This window comes from Gossypium hirsutum, chromosome A06, assembly GCF_007990345.1.
Source record: "Gossypium hirsutum isolate 1008001.06 chromosome A06, Gossypium_hirsutum_v2.1, whole genome shotgun sequence".
NCBI classification, from domain to species: Eukaryota; Viridiplantae; Streptophyta; class Magnoliopsida; order Malvales; family Malvaceae; genus Gossypium; species Gossypium hirsutum.
In genome coordinates, this window is record NC_053429.1 from 82,961,012 (window position 1) to 82,973,832 (window position 12,821).

Below are 12,821 nucleotides of genomic sequence, written 5' to 3' on the forward strand. Positions count from 1 at the left end.
GATCCCAACACTCACTTGGAAAATTTCCTAGAATTTTGCGATACCTTTAAAATTAATGGCGTTTCTGATGACGCCATACGTCTTCAGTTGTTTCCCTTTTAATTTAGGAACAAAGCTAAATAGTGGTTGAACTCGTTACCACGAGGGTCAATTACTACTTGGGAACAAATGATCAAAAAGTTTTTACTTAAATATTTTCCACCGGCTAAAACGGCTAAATTATGTAATGATATCTCTTCTTTTGTGCAGATGGATTTAGAAACACTCTACGATGCATGGGAGAGATACAAAGACCTTTTGCGTAGATGCCCTCACCATGGGTTACCACTCTGGCTACAGGTTCAAATGTTTCATAATGGCCTGAATCCTTCGACTCGGTAGATGATTGATGCAGCCGCTGGAGGAGCTATCAAGAATAAAACACCTGAGGTGGGTTACGAATTTATTGAGGAGATGTCACTGAATAACTATCAATGACAAGTTATGAGGACAAAGCCAACGAAAATAACCGGTGTTTTTAATGCCAATTCGGTCACCATGCTATCTAATCAGGTAGAACTCTGGAATAAGAAAATTGATGGTTTTCTTAGTACTTCACAGGTTCACCCAGTATTGCAGTGCGAAACAAGTGGAGGCGGATCAAGTAATTCAGAATACCAATATTATGGCCACAACATGGAGAACGAGTAGTTAAATTACATGGGCAATAATACTCAATCTCAAAACAATCCATATAGTAACACTTACAATGCAGGTTGGAAGAACCACCCAAATTTCTCATGGGGAGGCTAAGGAAATCGAAGGCCACTTCCAAGATACCAATAACCACCCTACCAACAGGAAAAGAAGCTGAACCTTGAAGAGATGCTCTTAAAGTTTATATCAGTGTCAGAAACTCATATTTAGAATACCGAGACAGCACTTAAAAATCAACAAGCATCAATCCAAGGGCTCAAGACTCAGATTGGACAGCTTGCCAAGTTGATTTTTGAACGACCACAAGGCAGCTTCCCAAGCAACATAGAATCTAACCCAAGGGAGCAACTCAACACGATGACTAGTCAAGATGAAGACAAGAAACTGAGATAAGCAAAGGTAAATGTGAGGTCGACCACAATGAGCAGAACCCAGTAAGTACAGTACAAACCTCGTGTGCCATACCCCAATGCGACAAGGAAAGACCACTTAGATGAACAATTTGGTAAATTCCTTAAAATTTTAAAGAAACTACATATTAACTTACCATTTATTGAAGCACTTTCGCAGATGCCAAACGAAGTCAAATTTTTAAAGGAACTTCTAGCAAATAAACGAAAGTTAGATGAAAGGTCACATGTGGAGCTGAACGCAGTTTGTTCAGCCATTCTTCAGAATAAGCTACCCAACAAATTGAAAGACCCAGGGAGTTTTACAATTCCTTGCTTAATTGGTAGTTTAGATGTTAATAATGCATTAGCTGATTTACGGGCTAGTATTAACGTCATGCCTTACAAGATGTTTAAACAACTAGGTCTTGGGAAACCCAAATAGACTAGGATGAGCATTCAATTAGCAGATAACACTATCAGATTTCCTAGGGGTATTATTGAAGATGTGTTAGTTAAAATTGATAAATTTATATTTCCCATTGACTTCGTCGTTCTATACATAGAGGAGGATAGCAACCCTCCTTTGATTTTAGGAAGGCCATTTTTAGCAACTGCTAAAACAATTATTGATGCTGGAACAAGTGAGCTCACACTTCGTGTGGGAGACGAAACAATCACCCTTTACGCTCACAATTTCGGCAACACATTGAAAATTGAAGGTGATTGTCTAAACCATTCTACTAAAACTGACAATATGATGCAACCTACTTTGGAGGAAACGAGTTTGAAGGAAGTACATGATCTATTTTCAAGAAATAGTAGAGGACCTATTCATGAAGAATGAAGGCTACAAATCGAGGAGCTAGATGAATGGCAGACAGATAAATGAAGAACACACGATAAACCAAAACTACGCTAGGATGAGCTTAATACCTTTCCAAATCAAATTAAAGTTGGAGATAAAGGTTTATTAGATGCCACAGATCCCCACATTGTCACTACCAGACCGAATGAAGAAATCCCTCTTACAGTTCTTAGCATTTTTCCATTCGGTACAGTTGAGGTAATTCATCCTAAGTTCAGCACGTTTAAGGCAAACAACACCCATCTAAAACCTTATTTTGATAAGATGGATAACAGGAATGAGGAGTATAAACTCCTCGAACCACCATGACCATTCAATGGAGAGGTAAGTCGAGCTTAGACTATAAATAAGCGCTTCTCAGGTGGCAACTCGAGTACTAACAATATTAATTTCTTTAGATTTTAGTATTTAACACCTAACTTACTAACGGAGATCTTGAATACAGGCTTTCCACACAGACACAGCCAAGCACACGGGCGTGCTTAGGACCGTATGGAAACAAGGCAAAGATTTTCCCCAAACACGGGCTATGATAAATCACCACAGCCGTGCGACATGCCTTGAAACCTTGGCCGAACTTGTCAAATTAACACGAGCGTGCTACACGCCCGTGCCAAGCAACCGTGGGCGAACCTGCCAAAACAACACGGGTGTGGGAGAAGCGAACAAAGATAGACACTGCCGTGCGACACGACCATGCACACTAACACTCCCAAGGTACATGTGCGTGGGAAAATTGTCAGAAGCGCCCAAAATTTAAAATTCGCGAATCACATGGGCAAAAATTGGGGAACACTGGCGTATTCCTTGGCCGTGTGTCCCAAAAACTATAAATACCCTGCATTATTCATTGTCTTCTTCACTCAAAATCCCTAACCCTAGTCGCTGCAAGTCCACACGGCCTCCCTACCACGCCCGTGCACTACTTCCCACTCCATTTTTGACTCCCAATCTCTCTCCCTTAGTGTTTGTTTACTCTTTTCACTTCTATTTTACTTATTTCTAATGCTTATTATCAAAATGATTTTCAATTTTCTCATACTATTTCCATTTTGCTCATTATTATTATTATTTAATTTGCATTCTTAGGTTATTTATCAGACATTTCATGTTGAATCGAGTTGTTAGGAAAGCCTTATTCTATTGTCATACCCATGCCAGTACTACACTCATTTTCATGCTATTACATGCTAATGTTGAGAAATTATTCTATCAAATTGATTATTTTGGTTGAGTTTGGTTAGTATTAGTAGTTTTGGCTAAAATTGTTAGTTCAAATTCATGGCTTTTTCCTTTTCAAATTCGTCTACCTACTATTTTTCTTTTTTATATTACAGGTATACAATGTCGTCTTCACGTGGTAAAAAGGCCGCCGTCCCTGCTTCAAAGAAAAGGAAGGGAGCGTCATCTTCCTCAGGTCCTATTGCGAAAATTCACCACCCTTTCCTGCAATTCCCCATCGGGCCCCAAGAAAAACTTTTCCAAATTCTCCGAGCCCAACCTTTAATTGCAGGCAGCTACATCGACTGGGTTGCAGTAGAACAAGTTCAGTTGGATGATGCGATTCGGGCCCTCCTAACCACCGACCCTTAGGAGCTTTTCTTTGGGATCATCGAGCCAACATATCTCAAGCTCACGATAAAACTATGCTCAACGTTTCATCTTCAGACCGTAATGACGAACTACGATGATCCCCGACACGATCTAATTTTGCCTAGGCAGATTAGTCTACCAGCTAAGCGTCCTAGAATTCGGTACTGCACTGCGCTTATATACTGAGGAGTTCAATGAGGGTGATCGAAATGCACCGAGGAACCTACCCTCCTCAATATTGTCTCGCCCAATCTACCGATAAGGAGGCCCTTCAGGACATTATTGATGATGTCCCCGCACAGTACGAGGACCCACCGTCTTAGCCACCACCACCCTTTCGTCCAGTTCATGCTGCGGCTTAATATGCTGACATTTCTGAGCACCTCACTCGATTTGAGCAGCAGTGTTTTCAATGATTTGACAACATTAATGCTACTCTATAGCAGACCTATCAGCACTTCCACATCTCATCGCCACCCCTACCTAGCGATGAAGATGTTTAAAAACTTTTGTTTATTATTTTATGTTTTTACTTTTTTCTACTTTAGGACTACATTTTATTTTTATTTAAAGCTTATTTTTATTAGGTTTTATAATTTTTATTTAACAATTTTAAATTTCTGCTAATTCCTATCGAGTAATTATTCTTCCTTATATATTTTCTAAAAGAGTTCCAGATTCCATCACAGTTATAAAGAGCTCCAACGCTCACTATTACTCAGGGACTCGAAACTCCACTGGGAAAGGTTCTCTATGACTGCCATGTCCCGCTCGACCACGACCATAACCAACTTCAGATATAATATTCTTTTGGCGCAGGACTTATGGACTAATGAACCTCTACCATCGCCGGAGTATCCTTCTCCACCCTCACGTCGATTATTCTCCAAAATTCCAGTTCAAAGAAATTCATTCATCACTCAGGAAGTTTCACTTCTCTCCCTTTCTTATATTTATATTCTTTTCTACATATCTATCTTTGTACATTGAGGGCAATGTACATCTTAAGTGTGGGGGCATATTCATTTATATCAGAAAAATCCCTGAATGATTGCCTTGTTCTCTTGAAAAGCTTTCATATCATGTTTAGGATAAATTTTGATTGATTTATGACTTTTATTGATATATATTGAATTAAAACATAGGCATCTATACATTGACTGTTTAACTTTAAAATATTAAAGAATTAAGCATGATAAGTTGATTTTTAAGAATTTAAAATTTTAAGTTGTTTCCCCAAGTTTAGGTATTATCTTGAATTGGAATTCACAAGTTTAAAACATCAAAAAGCCATAATTTTTGTGAGATCTTGAGGCTTTAGAGCATCTATTATTTCTTTCATTCTCACTTTCATTATGAGTGCGTCAGTATTGAATTGTTATTCTAGAACTTGCTTGATTATGCATGTCAAGACCACACCATTTGATTTGATATGTCAAAATGATAAAGGCACTTAGGTTTAACCCATTCACTCCATAAAAGCCTACCTTCACAATTAACCCTTAGTGAAGCCCCTTGAGCCTAACAACCCATTCATTGATTTACCCGCGATATTAACCCATAACTCATTATTGTTGTAATCCCCTAAATTAATTCGATCCCTATTTTTGTCGAGATTTGAGTTGGAATAATTGCTTAGCTATATTTTATTCTATTTTGTAATTTGACTTGTTCTTAAAAAAAATACATGTATACGTATTAGTAGTAGTAATCTTCTAAGCTAAAGAAGTTAAATTCCATATTCTGAGAAAAAGCTCTGTTGTACGCAATTGATGACTAGTCATTTTTCTAGTTAGGCAATTTTTCAATTCAATCTCGATTCTAACCCTTTCTTTCAGCTTGTGCCATACCCTCTAACCAAAACCACGTTACAACCCTCTAAAGACCTTTTGATTGATGTTTCATCTCAATTTATAGTGGTGGAGATTTGATTTTCATGCAAGCCTATGGTAATGACTCTTCATTATTAACTATTGAGTGCTTCAGTTATTGTCCTTAAACACCTCGAGTGATTAGAGTGAATCTTTAGTGAGGATGTGAAACTATGTGATATTTTGAATCAAAGGTAATTACTTAAATGAGGGGAGACATCTATGTTTTCATGATAAAATGCTCAACTTGGAACGTTTGAAACTTTGATGTTCTTTCAGTTGAATTTTCAATGTATGATTACCTATGGATTATTTTGAGATATTATCGATAGAAATTATAAGTTGAGAAGAATTTATTTTGATTATGAGTTGAGGATTTTGCTTGAGGACAAGTAAATGCTTAAGTGTGGGGGTATTTGATAAACCGTAATTTATACATATTTCTATCCCATGCTTAGCACATTTTATGAATGATTTTTCCTTAAAATTGGTGAGTTCGATGCTCCTAATGCCTTAATTTCATGTTTTATACCTAGGTGAGTATGAAAGAGTGAAAGGATCGAGAAACAGACCAGAAACGAAGAAAATGGGCCAACGTACGAAATCAACACGGCCTGGACCTCTCACACGGGCAGACCACACGGCCGTGTCAATTTGGAAAAATTGAAGCACGACTCACACGGGTGGACCACACGCTCGTGCCATTCTAACAGGCTCGAGCACAGCCTGAAGTAATTGCAGATAGGCGTGTCACACGAGCGTGTCCTACCGAGCCCAAGTTGAGTCCAATTCGGAAAAGGCTAATTTTGAGGGCTTTCATGCATTCTAAAGCCTATAAATACACCCGAAAGGAAGAGGAAAAAGGAGGCACAGGGAGGAAGGAAGGAATTACTCGAAGGAAGCCGATTGATCCATCTCAAAAGCCAGATTTATCATCAAGACTGAAGATCTCCCCTCAATTTCCCTTCAGGAGTTTTGGGTTTTCTTTATGTTTGTCATTATTCTTCTGAGATGTTTTCCTTTTTAGTTATGAACTAAATCCCCTAAATACCTAAGGGGAATGAAACCTAAGACGAATCTTGTTATTATTTTCTGAATTGTATGATAAATATTTGACTTGTTCTTAATTATGTGTTCTTAATTCTTGTTTTGATATTCCAGGATATTGATTCAAGTTAAGCTCTTATTCAGAGGAGGAATAGACCCTGTCTAAGAGTACAATTGTCATAATTAAGCGGAGTTGATTGCGTGCCTAGAGTTAGGGTGACAAGATTTTGCCGAATTAGGGTGAAACCTAATAAGGGGATCCATAGATCGAGTTAATGCAACCCTAGGAAGTTAATTAGAAAGAGATTTCAATTATTCAACCTAGGGTTAGACGTTGTTAGTCTCGAGAGAGATAATAATATAACTGAGGGATTTCTACGGATCAAGTCAAATGAATAAATCGTCTGATTCAGAGTCAAATAACAAGTGAAGTCTAGGTGGATTTTTCCTTAGGTATTGACTTAATTCAATTGTTTTTCCCAAAAGTAATTCCTCAATTCTATTTTTTGTGATTTCTTAGTTTAGTTAATTAGTTAGTTAAAACAAACCCCATTATTCTTACGCTAGATAATAAAAAGACAGTCATTACTAGTACTTTTTGTTCCTTTGGGTTCGACAATCTGGTCTTGCTAAAGCTATACTTGTGACACCCCTAAAGTGACCCTAGTCGAAAAGCGGTCTCGGGACCGCTAGACCGAGTCACCAAATTATTTGAATGTGATAATTAATGCCTAAAATATGTGAATATAAATGTGTGAAAGTTTTAAGCTTCGATTTAGTTAATTGCATGTGAATTTAGTTGATAGGACTTATGTGAGAAAATTTAGAAATGTGCTAGGCAAATGCAAGTGGCCTAATAGTGCATGTAATCAAAGGGGTGGACTTGCATGTCAATTTCCCCCCATTTAAGTACTAGTGGCCGGCCATGACAAGGGATGATGGGCAAAACATGTCATGAAACATGTTGTGTTAATGGAAAAAATAAAATAAGAAGCATGGGCAAAACATGTCATGAAACATGTTGTGTTAATGGAAGAATAAAATAAGAAGCATGGGCAATAAACTAATAAGAAATTGAAGGAAGAAAACAAAGAGAAAAAAATGTGTTCATCATTCTCATGCATGACCAAAAAAAAAAGAAAAAAAAAGAGGAGAAAAGCTCTCATGTTGTTCTTGGCCGAATAGGAGAAAGAAAAAGAAGGAAAAAGAGCTTTGAGGAAATCGGCTATGGTGGTTTGATAGACTAAGGTATGTTTGATGATGTTCCATGAGATGCATGCATGTTTTTGTAGTTAGCTTGAGTTCTAAATAGCCCATGGTTCAAATCTTTACTATGTCATGGAGATGATATTCGGCCAAGGTGGATTGGTGTTGATATCATTTGCATGCTAAAAGGTGGCCATATGACCTATCAAACTCCTTGTCATATTCGGCCATAAGCTAGCAAAATGAGACTTTAATGAGTTAAATTTGTTTGAATTAAGCTCAAGAGTAAAGGGGAACTAAATCCGATAAAGGGAAGGAAAAAGTGGTCGAATAGCCGCTGAAATCGTTCGACAACATCCGAGGTAAGTTTTAAGTGATTAAACGTTGAGTAAATTAAATCATAATAGGACATAATGAGTTGATTTAATAAGATATGATGTGGCCATGATATGTCTTAAACTCAAATGGTAAGTTCATATGTGTTTGGACTTGGAAATTTAAGAGCAAATTGTAATAATTTGCTTTGGACAGCAGCAGTAACGTGATTTTAGAAAATCACTATAAATAGTTGGTGTGGAATTATAGGCTGAATAAAATATGTAATCAAGGCTTAATTAGTCTAGTTTCTTATAAAAGAGACCTTGTGAGCAAAGAAATTTCCTATAAAGAGATATTTAAATTTGTGTGAGACGGTGTCAGAATGACTCCGAAATCCCCTGTTCTGTTTTTAGAAAATCATTATAAATTTTAAAAAAATGGTTATAAGATAAAATTTATATGCTTAGACTCCTTAATGAGTCTAGTTTCAAATGAAATCAAATACAACACATTTTGAATTCTGTAAAATGAGAAATTTGATTCGTAGTGAAGAGTGGTCAGATTAGTCAAATAGTGAAACAGGGGAAACTTTAAGAAACATCTGGTATTGATTGGCCAAACCTAAAATTCTGGAAATTTTATGGATGGAAGATATACGAGTCTATATTCAGGAAAAATTAACGGCAAGTGATTTGGAGTTTTTTAGCTCCGGTTATAAATAATTTAGTGACCATTGCTCAGGAAAACAGCTCGTAGTGAATATGTGATTTTGTTGTAAACATGGATAAAACTTGTTTTAGTTGCTCATAAGCTATTGATTAAACCCATACTTGAATTCTAAATCGTGATATTGTAAGCTTATGAGTATTCGAATATGAAATGATAGTATGGCGTAAAATTGAATTATTCATTGGGAAATGATTAATGTAGATTCGGCCAAGACAAAGTCTGTACATGATAGTATATGTGGTATGTGAAGTATATTTGAATATATGTGAAAGTGTATATATGTGATAAGGCCGAATGGCCAATGTGATGAATGTGAAAGTGTATATATATGTGATAAGGCCTATTGGCCAATGTGATGAATGTGAAAGTGTATATATATGTGATAAGGCCTAATAGCCGATGTGATGAATGTGAAAGTGTATATATATGTGATAAGGCCTAATGGCCGATGTGATGAATGTGAAAGTGTATATATATGTGATAAGGCCTAATGGCCGATGTGATCAATGTGAAAGTGTATATATGTGATAAGGCCGAATGGCCAATGTGATGAATGTGAAAGTTTATATATATGTGATAAGGCCGAATGGCCAATGTGATGAATGTGAAAGTTTATATATATGTGATAAGGCCGAATGGCCAATGTGATGAATGTGAACATGTGTATGTGTGATAAGGCCGAATGGCCAATGTGATGAATGTGAACATGCATATATGAGATAAGGCCGAATGGCCAATGTGATGAATGTGAACATGTGTATGTGTGATAAGGCCGAATGGCCAATGTGATGAATGTGAACATGTGTATGTGTGATAAGGCCGAATGGCCAATGTGATGAATGTGAACATGCATATATGAGATAAGGCCGAATGGCCAATGTGATGAATGTGAAAGTGTATATATGTGATAAGGCCGAATGGCCAATGTGATGGATGTGGAAGTGTATAAATGTGATAAGTCTCGAAGGGAAATTGTGTCAGTACTATATCCGGGTTAAAACCCCGCAGGCTTTATGCGAGAATATTATCCTGATTAATGTCCGCAGGCTTCGTGCTCGTACTATATCCGAGCTTTAGAGACCCGACGGCTAAATGCTAGGATTCAAGTAAGACTTTGATATTGAGTATCTACATTAAGTTACCATCAAATAAGTATTATGTATTCAAGATGTTCAGGTACGTATTACTTACTCATCGGTGGAGTGATTTCGAGGTGAATTATCAGTATCAAAGAGGTAGGTAAATGTGATTAATATTATAACTCCAAATGTGAGAATGTGCTTTGGAAATATTTGACCATCTAGGTCATTATTATTCGAAAGTATATATGTGGCAGCCAAGTGTTGCGTTTAATGATATTATAGATCGAGATGAAGCTCTAGATTAACTTCATCGAACAGTTGAAATGAATGACCAATAATAGTGATTGAGAACACTTTGTCTTGCTTAAAACTTACTAAGCATTAAATGCTTACTCCGTTCTTTGAATCTCTGTTTTATAGATTTTGGTTCGTCAGCTATCGGACTCGGGATTATTGAAGTCGAGGTCACCCACACTATCAAAGCCCTTTTGGTACACTTTTGGTTGAACTCTGAAAATGGCATGTATAGGACTACCCTTTTGTTGTTGGTCATGTACCCTTTGGATTTGTATAATTTTGGATAGCCATGCGAAAATGGCTTATATATGTTTGAGCATAATGTTATAATCATTTGGTATGGATATGGTTATTGACAGGTGTGAATATGCTTAACAAGGATTGGCCATGGGAATGGTTAATCACTATCATAATTTGTGCTACTTATGCTAAAAGGGCTAGTTGAATCATGGAAACTATGAAATAGGTAAAGTCTACCTTAAAGGCAGATGCTGACAGCAGCAGTGATGTAGATTTGGAAAATCACTAAAAATAGTAGGAATAGAATTAAATAGTGAATAAATTATGTAAACGAACCTTGATGAATATGTTTTCATAGGAAAGTAACGAAATGATCATATGAACAGTATGTTAAGAGATATTCAGGTTCTCGTGAGACAGGGCCAGAACGGTTTATGGATTCCCTGTTCCGACTTTGGAAATTCATTATAAATTAACCAGAGATAATTAGGAGTCATTCCATATATATATAGATTCCTCTCTGAGTCTAGTTTCTATAGAAACAAACGACATCAGTATTGAAGCCCTGTACAGGGAGATATCCAAGTCGTAATGCGCAAAGGTCAGTGTAGTCGATCCGTATAACAGGGGAGACTTTAACTAATAAACTGTACTAATTGGCCCGACCAAAATTCTAGAAAAAAATATGTTGATGGACATATGAGTCTAGTTTTAGGGAAAAATCACGAAACTGATTTTCGAGTTGTGAAACTCAAGATATGATTTTTAAGGTGACAGCAACACAGTTAGCCAGCTGTCTGGAAAATTTTAAAATGGACTGCAATAGTAAGCGAATTTAGTCTGTGAACCCCTCGTGTCTGACTCCGGCAACGGTCTCGGGTACGGGGTGTTACAATACTACTGTTCAATAGGTACACTTGCCTACATTGTGATAATAGTTAGTTTCAAGAACGATTCATTATAAATATTTAATACTTATCACAAAAAAACACGATCAAAGAACCACCTAAACTCGAACTAAAGGTACTTCCTTCCCATTTGATATACATTTATTTAGGTGATTGTTCCACTTTGCCTGTGATTATTTCAGCAGAACTGATGAAAGATCAAGAGGAGTAACTAATTGCTGTTCTAAAGAAATTTAAGAAAGTAATTAGTTGAACCATAGCTGATATTTGAGGTATAAGCCCTTCTTTCTGCATGTATAAAATTGTTTTAGAAAAAGGTGAAAGAGCTCGAATTGATGGGCAAAAGAGGCTCAATCCTATTATGAAAGAAGTTGTGAGAAAGGAAGTGATCAAATGGTGAGATGCAGGAATCATCTATCCTATTTCAGATAGTTGGTGGGTAAGTCCAGTGTAGTGTATGCCGAAGAAAGGTGGAATCACGATTGTTAAAAATGACTGTAACAAGTTGATTCCAACGAGAACCATTACTGGTTGAAGAATCTGTATTGATTACAGAAAATTTAATAAAGCCACTTGGAAGGACCATTTTCCGTTGCCTTTTATAGATCAGATGTTAGATCGACTGGCAAGTAATGAATTCTATTATTTTTTTGTGGCTATTCGGGATATAACCAAATATTTGTAGCTCCGGAGGACCAACATAAAACAACCTTTACTTTTCCATACAGTACGTTTGCTTTTAGGCGAATGCCTTTTGGTTTATGCAATCACCTACAACATTTCAATGATGCATGATGGCAACATTCACTAATATGGTTGAAAATTTTATTGAGGTTTTCATGGATGATTTGTCTATTTTTGGTAACTCTTATGATATTTGTTTGAGTAATTTGGCTAAGGTACTGAAGAGATGCGAAGAGACGAATCTTGCCTTTAACTGGGAAAAATGCCATTTTATGGTTAGGGAAGGGATTGTCTTAGGGCATAAAATTTGAAAGAGAGGAATTGAAGTCGCTAAAGCAAAGGTGGACGTAATTGAGAGATTACCGGCTCCAGTTAATGTGAAAGGAGTCAAAAGTTTCTTAGGCCATGCCGGTTTTTAGCGAAGGTTTATCAAAGATTTCTCAAAAATTTCTAAACCGTTGTGTTTGTTGTTAGAAAAAGATACAGTGTTTGATTTCAACAAAGCATGTTTGGAAGCTTTTGAAGATTTGAAAAAATTGTTAATATCAGCCCCAATAATCGCTACACCTGATTGGAGCTTACTCTTTGAGTTAATGTGCAATGTAAGTGATTATGTCATTGGAGTTGTGATGGGTCAAAGAAGAAACAAAGTGTTTCACCCTACTTACTATGCAAGTAGAACTCTGACGGGAGCCCAACTCAATTATACAGAAACTGAAAAGGAACTCATTGCTATAGTTTTTGCTTTTGACAAATTTCTCTCATATTTTATAGGTACCAAATTTATAGTGTTTACTGACCATGCGACCATTAAATACTTGCTTACAAAAAAAGATGTAAAGCTGAGGCTAATTCATTGGATACTTTTACTCCAAGAATTTGACCTTAAGATC

General features: G+C 36.7%; 1 non-coding gene across 1 annotated transcript; it reads right to left on the bottom strand.

Moving 5' to 3' along the window:
• Nucleotides 1-216: 216 nt before the first annotated feature.
• Nucleotides 217-323, bottom strand: LOC121230927 (small nucleolar RNA R71). The gene has a single exon (XR_005928999.1). It is a non-coding gene; the product is annotated as a small nucleolar RNA R71 (small nucleolar RNA).
• Between the last annotated feature and the right edge of the window lie 12,498 nt (nucleotides 324-12,821).